This window comes from Aricia agestis, chromosome 4 (genome assembly GCF_905147365.1).
Source record: "Aricia agestis chromosome 4, ilAriAges1.1, whole genome shotgun sequence".
In the NCBI taxonomy this organism is placed as follows: Eukaryota; Metazoa; Arthropoda; class Insecta; order Lepidoptera; family Lycaenidae; genus Aricia; species Aricia agestis.
The window spans coordinates 999,922-1,018,610 of NC_056409.1; the positions used below are offsets into that span (position 1 = coordinate 999,922).

The 18,689-nt window shown below is 36.4% G+C and overlaps 1 protein-coding gene across 1 annotated transcript in view; it reads right to left on the reverse strand.

Moving 5' to 3' along the window:
• Nucleotides 1-16,078, reverse strand: part of LOC121725887 (protein kinase C and casein kinase substrate in neurons protein 1) — a 100,479-nt gene extending 84,401 nt beyond the window's left edge. Inside the window, exon 1 of the mRNA XM_042113050.1 lies at nucleotides 15,800-16,078. The gene's annotated coding sequence lies outside the window, so the exon portion shown is untranslated. The remainder of the gene's footprint in view (nucleotides 1-15,799) is intronic.
• Nucleotides 16,079-18,689: the final 2,611 nt, after the last annotated feature.

Below are 18,689 nucleotides of genomic sequence, written 5' to 3' on the forward strand. Positions count from 1 at the left end.
ACATTAGTCAAAATCAGTAGATTGGCCATTTTGTTATTCGCCAGGGCTTTGAACTTAATACTAAACTAAACTAAAATACACAGTAATGATAAATGGCCAGGCCACCGATTTTGATTAATGTGTAGAGTTTATAGATTGTCCTCGTGCGGCTGACACATTATTATATTATTATCAAATATTTTGCCGCGCTTTAGTGTAAAATAAAGGTTTTTAGATTTAGGGCTGAGTATGTAAGGTTAGAAACTTGGTTCTACATGAGATCTCACTACTTTTTGACACGACGAACTATAATATTATGTTCTCATCTTGGCAACATTTTTACATGAAAATGTTTTTGGTGGGATATCTATACTAATATTATAAATGCAAAAGTGTGTCTGTCTGTCTATTTCCTGGACTTCACGTCCAAACCACAGAACAGATTCTATTGAAATTGGGTATCAAATTCAAATCCATACTTCCATACTAATATTATAAATTCGCATTTATTTGTTTGTCTGTCCGTCTGTCTGTCTGTCTGTGTCTCTCTCTCTTACTTTAGAAAACCGATTTAGCTGAAATTTGGTATGGAGATACAGACATACGGACAGACAGACAAACAGACACACAGACAAATAGACCGACAGACACACTTTCGAATTTATAATATTAGTATGGAAGTATGGACACAGAATACATATTAGTACAAGGTATGGATATGGATTGGTATCCCCCGGGTATCAAAGTATCTCTATACTTTGATACCCGGGGAAGCATAATAGGATGACCTATAACAAAATGTAAGGTTCCCGCGCGATATAAACGAATTTTGGTGCAACAGTGTTTTTAGAATCATCTAGTTCTCAATAAATGGCAAACCATCTTCAAACGCGTTCTGATTGGTTAAAAGTTAAAACTCCAAAACTCAGTTTGTCGTCTGTTTCACGATTACTATTTTGATGTTTTATAGGAGATGGACTGGATCAAACGAGGAAGGAAGCTGCATTAATGTAGCATAAAAATAGTAGAATCGGGGTATTGATTCCAGAGTTAATTTCAATCAAATATGGCTATTGATACGTACTTGAGTCGCATGTTAAAACGTCAATATTGATCATCTTTTTTGTGCCCATTTCTTTCCACATGTAGCGAAACCTGTGTTTAGTTTTTTATGAGTATTTGTTGTATAACTTATCGGATAATATTAGCGTCACGCGATACTTGTGTACTACAGTAAGTATCACCTTTCAATAAAAAGATCAATAGGGTATTAATGTAATTAATGCGGCACTCGGCAGCCGGCTGCCGCATAGCAATTGAAAATCTATTGTGTCTGCGATACCCACAATGGAAATGCTAAGTACTACTAGGGCATGATAGAAGAATAATTTGTAACAAAATTAATCCAACAACCGCGACTAACAAGCTATTTTAATAGGTCATCCAAACCAAGGACACACAACGAGGTTGGCTTAAAGCCTATTATAACATACGTTGACCTATTATATTATAAAACATATTCCTGACCACGTAACAGACATAAACAGCAGCGTCTGCCGACTGCCGAGTCAACAACCCGTCGCTAAATTTCGGGCTCGTTTCATAGTTGAAGCGAATCGAAGCGGAAAAAGAACGTCATTAAGGCTGGCCGCATACTCACTATTTCCGTATTCGATTTCCTAATGTGGAATTACAATTTGGAATTAAGTATTAACCCATCAATCCCCAAGCGGCAGCCGGCTGCCGCATAACCATTGATTGAAAATTCTATTGTGTCTGCGATGGTTGTGCTAAAGACGTAAGTGGAAGAACCAGATAACTAACTTATTTTTGTAACATTTAAACGACAATTACTCATTTTTCCCCTAATAATTTGAAGATACCTTGTAAGTTGTAACTTACTTCATCATCTGGCTACACATAAAACCCACAGTTTTGATTTCAAATCATTTTCCCGGCCCTAAAGCCGCCATGCAAAATTGCCATTTATGCAAAAAACGGCAATTTTTTAACTGTTGCTTACTTGCTTTATCCATTAACGTCTTCAATTCTGTGACACTAGAGCTCAAACGTTCGTTTTGCACTTGAAACGTGTGTGCAGAATATGTATTCGGATTTACAAATATGGAAAGCGAATTAAAATCGAACACGGAAAACGTGTGTTTGCGCCATGCAGCCAGCCTTAGGCATACTAAACGTATTATTACTTACTCAACACAAACAATTAAACCTATTTAACACTATATATACGGTGTACCGTTTAGAACGGTATTTTAATACTTTACATTTCTGACATTAATTTAAATTATAATATTATATTACAACGTAATTCATAAGTTTTTAACGAGACCCATCAATTATCATACACCACGATATGGAACGATGACATTTAAAAACAATTTGTTCTCTAATAAAATATGGTCATTAATTCATACTGTAAGTACTAGGTATATTACTTAAAATTCAAGTTATTCATTTGGTAATCGTAGAAAATATGTAGCCGTAAAATATAATACGAGTTATTAAAATTCTAACATGATCTACGAGGTGGAATAATTTCCGTCGGATTCGAAAAATTACAGTCCAATAACGATTAATTACAGCGAATTATTCCGTGCGGGGCTGCGAAAACATCGGCTCCCAGAGTTATGACGTTATATTGGAAGGGAGTAATTAAATTACATTGCGGTCCAGAGTAATTAGTTGAGAACTGGTGCATTCCGCGTCGCCTGGAGCCTAGACCTAACACAATTATCGGATTGCGGCCGAGCCCTTTGCAAACTTGTCGGACTTCTGTGTCCTTCCGCGATACCGCGATATCGCGATAGCGGTACAGTCTACACCCAAACGCTCGCCGCTCGATTGATCTTGTCTATGGGTTCATACCATGGTATCATAAACCTTCGATCTTTAAAACTACAAACGGATAATGATGCGTTTATAATAGTGATTCAGGCGGATAGTTTATACTTGCTTAAAGTTAGCGTAAATGGCAAAACGACGTTTACTAGGTCAGCTAGTGTTCAATAAATTCGATAGATCTCAGAGCAAGTCAATTTGCCACGCAATAATATGTTCTACATTCATTGAAACAAACGATTGCATTAAACTACTAATTGAGTTATTTGTGCATACTGCATAGCTGACAGGCTGACAAATGAAAACTGACGGATTTGCACTCGTTGCTCAATCGCACACGATATTCTTTACGTGCTTGTTATAATAACAATCTTAAAATCCATTCCTCTTTAGCCTTACCACGATACTCGGCAAAGAATGAACAAGCGATACTATTAGAAAGACAATATTCCTACACATATTTCTATGCGTTTGCGCAAGCAGCTCTACATGATTCTGAAGCGAGCGCTCAACGCTTCCCACGTTCTCAAGGATGTTCAAGGACCACAACCCTCCGACATAACAAATGTAATAACACACACCCATCGATAAACCCATACCTGTTGCCGTTCGGTTATGGTGTGTAATCGCAAACCGGCGAGACTGGCCGGGGGAAAGTGGACTTTTTGCTGTCGCGATAGATGCCACAACCGGTCGGCGGCGGGCGTGCGTGGGCTCGAGGCATTTTAATGGCCGGTCTCAAACTCGTTGTAACCGCGAATACAACTATCTCGACGACGTAGTGCCATAGCAATAGTTGATGTTTCCGAAACCTAGCTAACTTTAGAGAGCTACGCTTTGCTTGATTAATTTCGGGGATTCAGATAACTAGGCTCCTCGATCTTCTTGGGACACCAAATAATTATGAAATCCTTTTCAAAAGAATATCAGAACAACATAGACTCACACACGGTACCCTCTTTGTATTACTTTATTATTCAGAATTGTAGAAATCAGAAACCTTGCAGAAACCTTGATACGATTTTATAGTGTCATTCGTCATACCGGTACATCTAGATGAAAACGTTTTGATAAGGAGTACAAAACAATCTTACATCAGAGATTCAAGTTTATTGCACTTACGTATAAAACATATAAAATACATTTTTAGGTTTCCGTACCCAAAGGGTAAAAGCGGGCTGCGGGACCCTATTACTAAGACTCCGAGGTCTGTCTGTATGTCTGTCTCCAGGCTGTAACTCAAGAACGCGAACGGTAATAGCTAGAGAGTTTAAATTTTCACAGATTATGTATTTCTGTTGCCGCTATTTTGTTGTTATAAATACTAAAAACAAATTAAATATTTAAGCGGGGCTCCCATACAACAAAAACCCTTTTTTTTATTTCTGCTCTATAATGGTACGGAACCCTTCGTGCGCGAGTCCAACTCGCACTTGGCCGATTTTTTTCACACCAGAGATTCAACAATTCCTTGAAGACTATGTAAAGGACTAATCTTTAGTCCTTCACATAGTCTTTAATAAATTGTTGACTAATAAAAATGTTGGAGACCAACTATGTACAACTACAAACGTTTCGGTAATAATCAGTTCTGTATCAAATTGCCGTTTGAAACGCGCAACCGAACATGCCACAAACAAGAATCTATAAATGGATATCAGAAAGTTATAATCTTAAAGTTACCCTAACAATGTTGCCATTTTCCTTTCTACCACATACCTCGACTCGATTTTATCTGCATTCGGGGAAGCAAGTAAATAAACATTTACTGGAATACTTCATATATCTAAAATGCTTTTTCCAGTCCTTATTAATAATTAACATTTTGGCGATGTGTTCAAGAAACTTCTTGCTAAGAGCAGATAGTCTGGAAGGCAATGCAATGTGCAACAGAATTTTGGCCTTTGGCTTAGACTTGTTTTACTCTCATAACTTTCGTTTCATAACACATGAAAGAAAGTCTGCTTTCCGTAAAAAAATAATATCACACCTTTTCGAGCTGAATCACTGGAGCGAGTCACTCAGAGGTAGTAAGCAACGAATAAATGTGTGGAAATGAATTGCGCTTACAGAAAAAGTGGTAACTTTTACCCCATTAGCATAATCTATGGTAGAATCTTGGAAATTAGAACGCGTTTTGGAAACTTTGGCTTCTTCAATATAATTTTTTATTTTTCAATTCCATTTCGTTTCTACGTGGGAGAGCCATGCTTCGGCACGAATGGGCCGGCTCGACCGGAGAAATACCACGTTCTCACAGAAAACCGGCGTGAAACAGCGCTTGCGCTGTGTTTCGCTGAGTGAGTGAGTTTACCGGAGGCCCAATTCCCTTTCCTACCCTCCCCTATTACCCTATTCCCAAGGCCGGCAACGCACCAGCAACTCTTCTGATGCTGCGAGTGTCCATGGGCGACGGAAGTTGCTTTCCATCAGGTGACCCGTTTGCTCGTTTGCCCCCTTCTTTCATTAAAAAAAAAAAACTCATGCTAGGGACAATTTTTTTTACTTAAATTGTCGCCTAAACATCCTTTGCGAGATGTTTTACAGAGGGTAGCCTGTACCCTTTTTGTCACGTCACAGAATTCGCAAAACAAACATGGCAATAACACGAACCATTTTCTGGCTGAGTTCCGTCGTAATACAAAGTGGGAGTGTACATTATGCGGTCACAACCTCTAAATGTGTTTCGGCTGCGCTGAATGTCAATGATAGCGCGTTATCACGAGTTCTCACCAATCCGGTCATTGTCAAGGTTGATGAATACAAACTAAACTTTTTATACACAAAATGGCTAGCAAAATATCTGCATCGAATCGTTCGGTAAAAAATTTGGAGTCAACAATTTTTTCCAACCCTTTTCAGAATATTCTTAGTCATAAACGACATTGAGTGCCGAATAATATATTTCTAAGTTATATTTTTCAGGATAAAATTATCGTATGTTCTTTCCCGGGTCTCAAAGTATCTCCATACTCCATCAGCTCCAGCTCAGCCGTTTCGGCGTAGTGGTAGCATACTGACACTATCGCATTATTATTGGTATGAATAGAGCTGCGTAAGAATTTTTTATAATTCAAGCGTTCATACTTGGATGCGAGGGCGCACCGTACGAGACATGGCTCACATGGCATTGTGTTTTCGGAGTGTAGCTGACGACCGTGAATTCTACAAATATTGTTGTAACGGGCTAATTATAGTGGTAACTATAATAGTTTAATGACGCGTCTGTTTGCACAATTGTTAAGAGGATACCACAGCGGCTAGAGAAATGAAAAAAAAGTACGTGTAATATCTATAGCTGTCTCCCTTACCTCAAGCCTATACCGCAGAACGCGATAGAGACAACTGCAGAAAATCCAGAAAATCAACGATTCGTTGTCCCCTGATTCCTTCTCCAAAACTTAACCGATTTAAGTACTTTTTTCATTAAAGATTAAAAAAAGGCTTGAGCTGTGTTCCTATGTTTTGCTTTTTTTGTATAATCTATCCAAATCTGTTTTCTGGACGTTTGAACACAGTGGAAAATCTGGCCATTTTTTTGGGTTTTTGAACGTTCATATCTTATTTAATAATTAAATTATGAAAAAAAAGAAAACATAGGGACATTGTATTAGTGGCCGTAGATATTCAGGAAAAAAATTATAACTCTACTAGCATTATCCAGGGAGGAAACAGGGGACAACGTTTGTATGGAAAAAATGGCGGTGTGGAATCCTCTTAATTATTGTTTCCACCTATTAAAGCGTTTTTAGTTTTAATTTTAATTATCAGATTGTGAAACATTTATCTCGAGTTATTTTGAGTATTCTGGAATCGCAAAATTCTGTCATACAAATTACAAACCGCGATTGACAATGAAGTGACAGATGTTTCTAGTCTGGACTCTGGGTGATATCGTATTTTGCATACACACGATGTGAACACAGTATGATTTATATTACTTGAAACTCATAATTAGTTGAAGATTATCATACGAAGAGAAACCAAGACGTTTTCCGATGAAAATATAACAAGTAGTCTGTTTCTTTACAAGAATTAAATTTAATTTTTAAGAATGCAGTGCGAGTATTTTTCACGTAGCTCCTAGACTAGAAAGGTCAATGCCCGCTAGTGCCAACCTCAATTGTCCTGACTATATTTACTAGTCGTTTCACACTAATTCATACAGTACGAACATAACTTAGTCACAACTCACAACGTGGCACCTTATACTTTGGTGAAAATCTCGGAAAATATCAATGCTTATATCCACTACAGCTATTTCGTCGAAAGATGTAAGAAAATGGAAGTTTGGAATATAATATTAGATAGGAAGGAAATAGAAGGATTGCTGGATATAGATAAATTGACTAAAATTAGTAATGTGGTCTTTGGTAGTTTTCACAATACTTCTGTGTGGACTTGTACAATGTACAGGACAGATACATTGCGAACAAAAATCATCAATGCTTATTGCTTATTATCTATATATTATATATACGAGCTTTTGCCCGCGGCTTCGCTTGCGTTAAGAAGTATTATTATATACAAAATTTCATCCCCTATTTGAACCCCTTGGGGTTGGAATTTATCAACATCCTTTCTTAGCGGATGTCTACGTTATAACATCTACCTGCATGCCAAATTTCAGCCCGATCCATCCAGTGGTTTGGGCTGTGCGTTGATAGATCACTATGACAATCAGTCAGTCACCTTTGAGTTTTATATATACTAGCTGTTGCCCGCGACTTCATCCGCGTTAACATAGTATAATAACAAAGATGGATAGTTTTCTCCTTTTTGTTTTTGTGGTTTCTTATACAAAGGGTAAAAACGGACCCTATTTAAGCAAACGTCAAACGCAAACGTCAATAAACTTTCATGTTTCTAACTCAAGAAATGACGGACTTTCATTGAAACTTTCTACCCCAATTTCACCCCCTTGGGGGTAGAATTACCAGAAACACTTAAATACGTATCCATTCATTTTTAATCAGTAGCACAAAAATAAAGTTTCTAACTCAAGAAATGACGGATTTTCATTCAAACCTTCAACTCCAATTTCACCCCCTTGGGGGTATAATTTCTAAAAACGCTTAAATACTTATCCATTAATTTTTAATCAGCAGTCCAAATTAAACTTTCATGTTTCTAACTTAAGAAATGACGGACTTTCATTTAAACTTTCAACCCCTATTTCACCCCCTTGGGGGTAGAATTTTCAGAAACACTTAAATACGTATCCAATCATTTTTAATCAGTAACCCAAACATAAAATTTCATGTTTCTAACTCAAGAAATAACGGAGTTTCATTCAAACTTTCAACCCCAATTTCACCCCCTTGGGGGTAGAATTTCCAAATACTCTTAAATATGTATCCATTCATTTTTAATCAGTAACCCAAAAATAAAGTTTCATGTTTCCAACTCAAGAAATGACGGACTTTCATTAAAACATTCAACCCTTATTTCACCCCCTTCGGGGTAAAATTTTCAAAATTCCTTCCTTTGTGGGTGTCTACTTAATAAAACAACCCTACTCACCAAATTTCGTGGCTGTAACTTTTACAGTTTTTGCTCAGCGATGATGAATCAGTGATGAGGACATGTAATTTTATAAGTATATAGAGAAGAAGAAGAAGATATAAAAATGGATTTCCAATTGTGTTAGTAACGCTAACACTCGAAAACGGCTGAACGAATTACGGGCTAATTTTAGTCTCAAAATATTCGTAGAAGTCCAGGGAAGGTTTTAAAAGTGACACGAAGTTCACCGGGACAGCTAGTTAATATTAAAAATCGAAAATTGACTGCGAAAAATTGTGTGGTTCCCGAGCAATGAACGAAGGTGCGGGCAATTACAACAGTAGATTATACTAATATTATAAAGCGGAAGAGTTTGTTAGTTTGTTTGTTTGAACGCGCTAATCTCAGGAACTACTGGGCCGATTTGAAAAATTCTTTCAATGTTAGATAGCCCATTTATCGAGAAAGGTTATAAGTTATATTTTATCACGCTAATACTAATAAGAGCGAAGAAATAGAGGAAAGTGTGGAAAAAATCGGGGGAAAATTATTTGAAAGGGCTTATTTGAACGCGCTAACCTCAGGAACTACTGGTCGGATTTGAAAAATTATTTCAGTGTTAGATAGCCTACTTATCGAGGAAGGTTATAGGCTATATTTTATCGCGCTAAGACTAATAGGAGCGAAGAAATACAGGAAAAAGTGGAAAAAAACGGGGGAAATTATTTAAAAGGGCTTATCTCACGAACTACTGAAGCAATTTTTCTGTTATTTGGCACAGATAAGAAGTAGACCACGTGAAGGATCATAGGCTATTTTTTGTGGACTCATTTGTCTGTGAAATATCAAATTTACGCGGGCGAAGCTGCGCGGAGCGTTATATTTCGCGTGGTCACGACATCACGCGTAAACGGCTGGACCATTTTGCTGGGTATTAAGATACTTTGAGTCCCGAAAAAGAATATAGGATACATTTTGTCCCGGAAAATGTACGGTTCCCGCAAAATAAACTTTTATGATTATCGCCTAAACTATTCAATCTATTTTGATGAAATTTGGTATGGCAATACTTTCTCGGGATACAAGGGATACTTTTTATCCCGGAAAATGTACGGTTCCCTCACAATAAACTTTTATGATTCTCGCCTAAACTATTTAATCTATTTTGATTAAATTTGGCATTGAGATTGGGGATACTAATTTGAATCTGGGACAAGGAATGTTTTTTGCCCCGGAAAAATGTGCGGTTCCTACATAATATACTTTTCTGATTTGCGCGTAAACGAATTAATCGATGCACGGGAACAACTATAAACTAAAGTCCACGCGGACGAAGTCGCGGGCAACAGCTAGTAATCATATAAAATGGCGTGAAGAGGCTTTGTTAGGTGAGTAATTACGTCGTAATCTCGAGGATAACGCGTCCTTTAGGATGTGCTGGCTGATAAATGATAATCCTTTGTTTCTCTGCACAGGATTTGCGCTAAGCTGACCACAGTGCGTTCAATAGATCTTGAGCTAGCTAGATTAATATCTTATCTCATAAAACTCGCTCTTCATGGCCACCCGAATTAAAACCCATCTATTATAGGATGATATCAATGAAGCCTTTTCTGTAAAAAAACTTTTTGTGTGTAAGTGAGCTTTAAATGTTGTTGCTAATCAGACATAGATCTTGATTACCAATTATATTATTATTACTGTTAAGTTTACAGCTTTCTTTATATCTCGCTATTAGGGAATGCAATACTGGGATACCGGGATCCCGAAATACCGGGATCCCGCATTTATTTTGCGGGACTAATCCCGTTCGAAAATTTTGCGGGATCCCGCGGGACTGGCGGGATTACAAAGAAGCGTGATTCATACGTGTAACTCTGCGCGAGGGGATGCGAGAACTGGCTACAGGCAGCCCACTAAACAATTTACAGTCAATTCACCTATATTTCACTTTAAATGATAATAATTGTACCAACCAGCTTGGAAGCTGAGCGAACTTTTTCAGCTACTGGCTACTTTGTGTCGAATATCAGGAGCCGTTTGGGAGGCGACAAAATTAATACATATAACTTTTATAATTTTCTCTATATTACGAATTTTTTTTTTTTCATAAAACATGAAAAGAAATTATTATTACGTAGCCATTTCCAAAAAATGATTAGTTTTTTTTACATCTGAAGTATTTAAAAACCCTTGTAAAAAAGTGTCCAACAAAGTTAGTTTCATTTGAATTCTAAGAATAAAATGGGGTCTATCAACTAAAGTCATTATTTTATAACCATTTATTTTGAAAGTTTAAGTATACTCTGCAGGATCCCGCAAATACCGGGATCCCGCGGGATTGTGATGGTTCAGTCCCGAAAATACCGGGATTGAAATTATCTGGCGGGATTGCATTCCCTACTCGCTATAGATCCAGTCTTCTTCAACATGAATCATTTTTTTTGGCAGTTACTGGCGTACTCCATCATCAGTAAAGTTCTTTGGTCATCTATCTCATTCATATTCGATTAATCCAAGGCATTCCACACAGCATGTACTTATTGTACAGCTTCCGGAAAGCCAGGAGTTGCAACACATCGGCGTTGGAGCGTGCTTCCACAGTCCACACAACGGTGGTATTAAACGTTATGAAAACCGAACGCACCGTCGGATTTTATTTTCGGCATCCTCTTTGTACGAGGTCGATGCAATTGTTTATGCTCCTTAATGACTTGTCTAGTTTCGTAACACATATTTTCATATCGTTATTTTTAATGATAGCAGCAACATTGCCCTATTTTTGTGAGTATTTAATTATTTACTACGGTACATAACTCCACGTTGGGCTATAGTGGATATAATCATGATTATCACCATGATTGCGTTGGTGTATAGTATGCTGCATAATGCATAAATAATATATATTTTATTTTATGAAATAAGGGGGGCAAACGAGCAAACAGGTCACCTGAGGCAAAACAACTAACGTCGCCCATGGACACTCGCAACATCAGAAGAGCTGCAGGTGCGAAGCCGGCCTTTAAAGAGGGAATACGCTCTCTTCTTGAAGGTTTGCAGGTCGTATAGGTCCGGAAATACTGCTGGTGACAGTTCGTTCCAGAGTTTTACAGTGCGCGGCAGAAAGTTACGCGAAAAACGCACGCTGGAAGACTGCCACTCATCAAAGTGATGAGGATGGTATATTTTTCGCGTGGGGCGACGGCGAAAAGTTGCAGGTGGTATGATTCCGAACAAATCCTCAGAGCACTCCCCGTGATACAACCGATAGAGGATGCAGAGCGAAGCTACATCTCGGCGTAATTCCAAGGGGTCCACGCTGTTTGAAACACTATGGCATTCAACAATTCGAGCGGCCCTTAGTTGGATACGATCCAGAGAGTGCTCCCAGTAGCAGTTGGTATTTTGGCGCCCCTGCCCAGAGATGAGAACAATATTCCATAATATGAGGGCTGAGGCAGATGCAGTCGATAGGCAATCACAGACGCAATATATGCTCCTGTAGGATTAGTGCCCATTCATAGTCGCTAGTACCAATGATCTAAAAGCCAACGGGAAGAGGTCTGAAAACTTTTCCCTGCTCTTTGATAGAAGAACCACACAGAACGAAATTACCGTATAACCTAGAACCTTGAAAATAATATATCAAGTACTAAAGTAGGTAAGCCTATTTACAATTAGATTAAGTATTCTTGAAAAAATATCAAAGTAAATATAATTATCTTGATGGTTAAGCCTATCAAATGCTAGGTGTACTAGTAACGGGGAGGTGTGACCTTGTGAGTTGTGACTGCAGGGTTGTTATTCAATGGAATTTATTTTTTAGACGTTAAGGTAAGCTGTCACGAAGAGAAATGTGCTACTCTGTGACATGGCCTCACTGTCAAGTCAATGCCAAGTTTGCAGGACTACATTGTTAGGGAACCAACATTCTAAGGTTAGAGTTTAGACTTAATTATAAAAATAGAAAGAAATTTGTACTTTTTTTATTGATTTTGGCAGCCCTAGTCCTAGCCCTAACAAATTCTCAAATACCATAATGCCGATATGTAGGGCGTTGCATTGTTAGAAAGCCGGCCGCGAGCCTTGACCGCGGCTTGGGTAAATCAGATAATACTATCATAATATATTATATCTGTTTGTATGTGGATAACGCATGAGGCTTAGCGCCTTTTAATGTTCGATATTAATTCAATTTGCCTTGACGATTAATTGTGTTAATTAATATCATGAAAACTAGTATTTGTGTCGAATTCTCTATTAGATAATATAGAAGTTAGTTACACGTCTTCTTCACGTATTGCAGTTTTAGTGGGATAATTAAAAAAAATGTAAGACGTAAGCGTAGGAGAGGAAGGCAGTGCCTGGAAGTTTTTTCATAAACGAAGTTAGATAGACATTTAAGGGTGGGTTTCACCAACTTACTTTAGCTATAACTGTAACTTTAACTATAACTACAATGCAAAATGTCAAATCTTTGGTTAAAGTAAAAAATGGACGCCATATTTAACCATAACCTCGACAAGGCTTTGAATGAACGTGGCGAAAAAAGGAACTAACGCTGTCATCATACAAAACGCCATTTTTGACATTTTCTCCTTTACCAGCAGCGCCCCCACTTTCATTTCAAGCCTTGTCGGACTAGCTATCATCTGTCAAATTCTGTGGTCAAAGTTAAGGTTAAAGTTAATGTTAGCCTTAACCATAACCATAACTTTGTCCATAGCTGTAACAATAACCACGCCTCTAGTGCAAACCACCCTTACACACTTTACCCCACTCGTGCGTACCTAAGTGACTGCATCAAACCAGCCTTTATCAATTACTTTTGAAGATTATTTAGTAATAAAAATCTGTTGCACTGTCGTTCTACCTTGTTTTTGGCCATGGGCGTACCCAGGATTTTAGCTAGGGGGGTGGCAGCATACTGGTTTCGAGAAGATGGTCGGTCTGGTATATTGAAACAAAAAATCATGAAAATTTACTTTTATTAATGTGAAAGATATTTTGTTTCCAACATTTCATTTTGAGCAGATTAGGTAACACATTATTAATTCCCACTTTCCAGGAAAATTGACATTTTAAATTAATTTATCTTCTCTGCCCCCCCTGCCCCTAGCTGGGTACGCCCATATTTTTGGCCCTAAAGACTATATATAAAATAAAAGAGAATAAAAGTCTAGTACCTAAGCAATTTACTCCAATATCACATTATAATAGTTTCGAAGTCAGAGATCAACTAATCTGTGCCATCCAAGTTTAGATCCTAATTGTTGTACAAAATTCATAGCCTGCAAGCAAGATGTAAGTTTTTGGGATGTCAATAAACATATTATTATTAATAATTTTAACCCTCAGGTTACCCGGTAGATTTTTAGTATGTAATTTACCTCCTGTGGACCCAGGGACACACTCATATTAAAATGACTCTAAAACTACAATTAAACGCTTTTACAGTCTTGTAATCAGCTTTATTGTCAAAACAAGTCTTAACAATAGAATTATTACACATAATTAAAAGTGAACACTTTTATAGGAACTATAAATCAAAATTACAGAAAATTTTATATAAAATAATAAGTGTCAACTTCTGACCTGAAAATTACAATCTTCTTGTATCTTAACAAAGAAAAACGTACAGGGGTCAAGGATTGGTCTTTTTGTACATGTCTTTTTGGTGCAGCTTATAGGCAGACTGGCTTTGAACAGCTGTGACACGGGTATGCAATCCTCCCACAAAAACGTCAAGGGAAAAGATGACAAACTTTCCGCTCGTTTTCGGTCATCGTTTGTGGCTTCAGAACACAGAGGAACTTGGATTATTTCCGATATGATGGCGAATATTACATTATTTGTCAGAATCACTTTTATCGAGATTTCTTAGCCAATTAGCAACATCTGACTTTGCATTATCGTCCAAGGTATTATATGAGGATGGAGCTACATATTATTTGAAGTGTTTTGATCTATCGTACCTCTGTTTTGTGGTCTTGGTGTGTGTCATGATAGCTAGTTTGAAGACCACGAGGGCATAAAACTACCGAAATATGCACTATCAACAAAAACTTGCCAAAATATGCACTATCGCCTAAAAAGTGCCATTATGCAAATGCATATAATCCAATGTCTCGTCATTACATTCCATTATAATGTAATATTCAGAATTTAAATTGGCATAATAATTTATACAAGGTTTTAATGAAGTTGTTAAAAAAAAAATCAAATTACCTTAAATAACACAGTATATTCATAATATGCAAATACTATGATATAACATTATGAATGAAAAGTTGTCATTAGCACTTTCCACAAGTTTTAAAGTCATTGTTGGACCTAGTATGTTTTATAGTATTAAAATTGTTGTGTTTTTGTACTAGATGACCTGTGTCTGGGAATTATTACTGAAAATTTTATTAATGATGAAAATGAAAAATATTCTACACAAAATGGGAATTAAATCAAGTATTTGGATAGTGAGAAAATGATCAACTGGTGGGACAAATCAACTGAGTCTTTTGCATTGTGCTACAAGAAAATATTTGATAATTGGTCCACAAACGGCGGAGTTATCGTTGAACATAAGTACATTAAAAAATTCTGGGGCCAATTTTTAGCATCACACAGCATTAAAGTATAATAATTAATGTAACTTCCTAATTACTGTACCACTGAATACTATTTAATATTATGATGTTTCGTGTGATAGTGGAAATAAAAGTATTCTTATTCTTAAAAAAACCACAGCCGAACATAGGACCTCCTCCTCTTTGGAAGTCAGTTAAAACTTAAAATACATAAAATACAAACAACATCATATGCTTTTATTATTGAGTGTCTAACTGTGAAAATGTGCAAATAGTGTTAAATGTTTATGTAGTATTTAAGGTTGTAAATCAAATCACTGTATGTTTTCTTAATAAAATAAAATAATTCTTCTTGATTTTTTGGAATCACTGGCAATCTAAATAAAAGACTACCTACCTACTTAATATAAATTTAAAAGGGAATCACAAATAAAATAGCTAAAGTTCAAGTTACACAGGTTGAATATCAGTAATTATTATTATGTGTGAGAAATCTGGAAAACATGCACTGTATACAGAGTGGCACAATTAATGGCAGCATCACAATACACTTGTTTTCTACAAGGATTTCGTATTTCACATGTTTTTATTAGCCAATGACTAATACCTACACACCACTCACTTTTAAATCTGGGTATAAATATAGATTGGGATGATAACGCATACTCAAGTAAACTGAGTTTATGGGAATTATAGTGATGAAGATTTGATGTGGAATGTAGAACCTTATCAGAAACTACGCAATCAGATATCATCCGTTATCTCCCGGTTGCAAATCGAAGATACATCACGTCTGCCGATAGCTGAGGTATTCCGTATTCGTGGCATGCATTCCGACTTATTTCAATCTACTCGTCTCGAATCCAACTCACCTGACTATTTGTAGTCGCTCAAACTGGAAATAGTAATCCAATAAACAAATAAGAAAAATTATCACTAATTCGTAACTATTTTATGACACATATATTTCTAAAACAATTTCACTATTACTAAAGTCACTAGAATTCACTAACGCGCACAAAATTTTACAGTTATGTTTTTAATTCACAACAACACGAATAGTACTATAACTTGTAATTTTTACAATAATATTGAGCGAAAACAGTATCTCGCCCCATTCCAGCTAACTGACGGCCATTAACTGAAAATGTTGCCATAATCGCTCAGTCACGTAAACTCACGTGCTTACGATTGCTAGCTCTAAAATTAAAACTCCCTTAATATTAAAAAAATAAATGTTTTTTTGTCATTTTAACCAGCAATACACAACCTAAACAAAAAATAAAAATTAGGGAGTGCCTCCCTTATTTTTATTAACTTTTGAGATTGAGCTACAGTTTGACAAGGCTTTATTTGAACGTGGCGAGCCGCGAGAAAAGGAACTAAACGCCCATAGATAAAGTATTATAGTATAGAATATGTAGTCGCGCGTGGCCATTTTGTGCTTTTTTTTCATACAAGTAGTGTGCGTTTATTTTCTTGAATATTTCTATTTGTCTATTATTTCGAAGCACATTATGATACAGGAAAGAAAGTCAATTAATTCATGATATCGATTAACAATAGTTCAAGTAATGAGAATCCGTAAACACACGTAAAAAGCTATGCAATTTTTATAGCCAAATTATTAATTGATTTGACATTTTTAGCACTAATGCCTTACATAGTACGAATAAGGGATTAATAAACTTATAAATTATCTTTTTAGCTTACAAAAATACCGATTGAAAAGTCCAAAAAACGTTGTTCAAAACTTCGTCGTCGATATTATTATTATTATTATTACTAAAAACCTTTATTAACACTTTTATTACATGAAATATGCAGACCGACAGCCGACTCATTTGTTATGTCCTACTAAGTAGGACATAACATTACACGCTTTTGACGCTTACACACCGACATAAGGCTCTCTCCAGTCTCCAGTATATATACCTCAATGTAAACGCCTCTATCATAGAAAAACGTCATTTTTGACATGTGTTTGACAGTTCTCCTTTACCAGTAGCACTCCCGTCAATGTCACCCACGTTCAAATAAAGCCTTGTCGAACTGTAGAGTGCGTTTCATCAAATAGTTCCTTTGCCGTCATATTGGCATTACTGTCTGTCAATAACGTAAACACGGCAGACATGCTCTGCGAGTATTCATAAGTTTTACTGTGATTTCGTGAGAAAATCATGCCGAAAACATTAAAGAGTGGTGAAAGAATGATGGTGTTAGGAGTGAAAGTGTTTTGTGAACGTGAAAAACGTAACGGGGCCCAATAAATGTGAATAACTCAGGTTGCCGCCATTTCAGCTTAGTGAAATAGGGTTACAAGCATCAAGGGGGGGGGGGGGGGGGGGGCAAGTTGACTTTACCTACTACAATTCATACTTTTCTCATCCTACTTCCTATCCTACTAATATTATAAAGGCGAAAGTTTGTTTGGATGTATGGATGTTTGTTACTCTTTCACGCAAAAACTACTGTACAGATTTTAATGAAACTTTACAATAATGTAGCTTATACATCAGAATAACATATAGGCTACAATTTTAACCGACTTTCAAAATGGGGGAGGTGTTATGTTCGTTTTCTTATATTCAACGATTACTCCGCCGTTTGTTAACCGATTTTCAAATTTTTTCTTAGTATAGAGTATCATTCCAATTTAGTATTATATTCACAAAAGTGGTGATCTGATGAAGGATGCATAAGTAATCGAGGGAACTCCCCAAAATTTATATGGAAACATGTGGTGACTTCGGTTTCGTAAGAAGTATTCTAAGCATAGGCTACCAACAAGTAAGATTTTGCACCGAGGTATACCTGGTATACCGTGATTCGGAAGGTGCTGAGAGGACTCCTGATTCTTTATAGATACAAGTTTGGGAGTTTCGGCGTTATTTTAAGAACGAAAAGCATATGCTACTATGCAAATGACATTCATCATCATCATCATCACTACCATATTATACCATATATCGTTCCATGGTTATGACTTATGAGCCTATAATGACCCTGTTATTGGTACTTTTCATAGTCTTTTAGATCGAGACTCGAGTTTGTCAAGCGATAATTGAAAAAAATCTACACTTAATATTATAAACCTGAAGAGTATGTTTGCTTGAACGCGCTAATCTCAGGAACTACTGGTCCGATTTAAAAACTTATTTCAGTGTTAGATAGCTAATTTATCAGGTAAGACTATAGACTATATATTATCACGTTAAGACTAATACGACCGAAGAAACTCAGTAAAATGTGGGAAAAACGAAGGAAATATTAGAAATTACGAACTACTGGAGCAATTTTTATGGCAATATTTGACACTTTTTTTTTATTGTTACTGTATCATTTGTTACTGTATTGTGTAGGTACTTACATAAAATATAAACTGTATTTAAGATTTTTATTATAATATGATACTCATAATTCATATTTGTTAATACACATTAATGATCCAGGAACTTTGAAAACTTTTTGTTCTGTTGGCGGGATTCGAACCAGCTACCTTAGCTAGATATATATATATATAGATAGCTCATCCACTCAGCCACTATGTATATTTAAAAAAATAGGATATAATAAATAAAAAAATAAAAATCACAATCTCAGAAAAATTTGGGAATTTTTAGTTTATGGTAATTGGCAACACTGAACATCAAGCGGTACTCCGATCCGAATTTTCAGGTTTATATTATTTTTCTGTGTTTATGACGATTTATATAATATTTACTGATGGTATGTGATGCCAGTACCTTTCTTGTTTCTTGT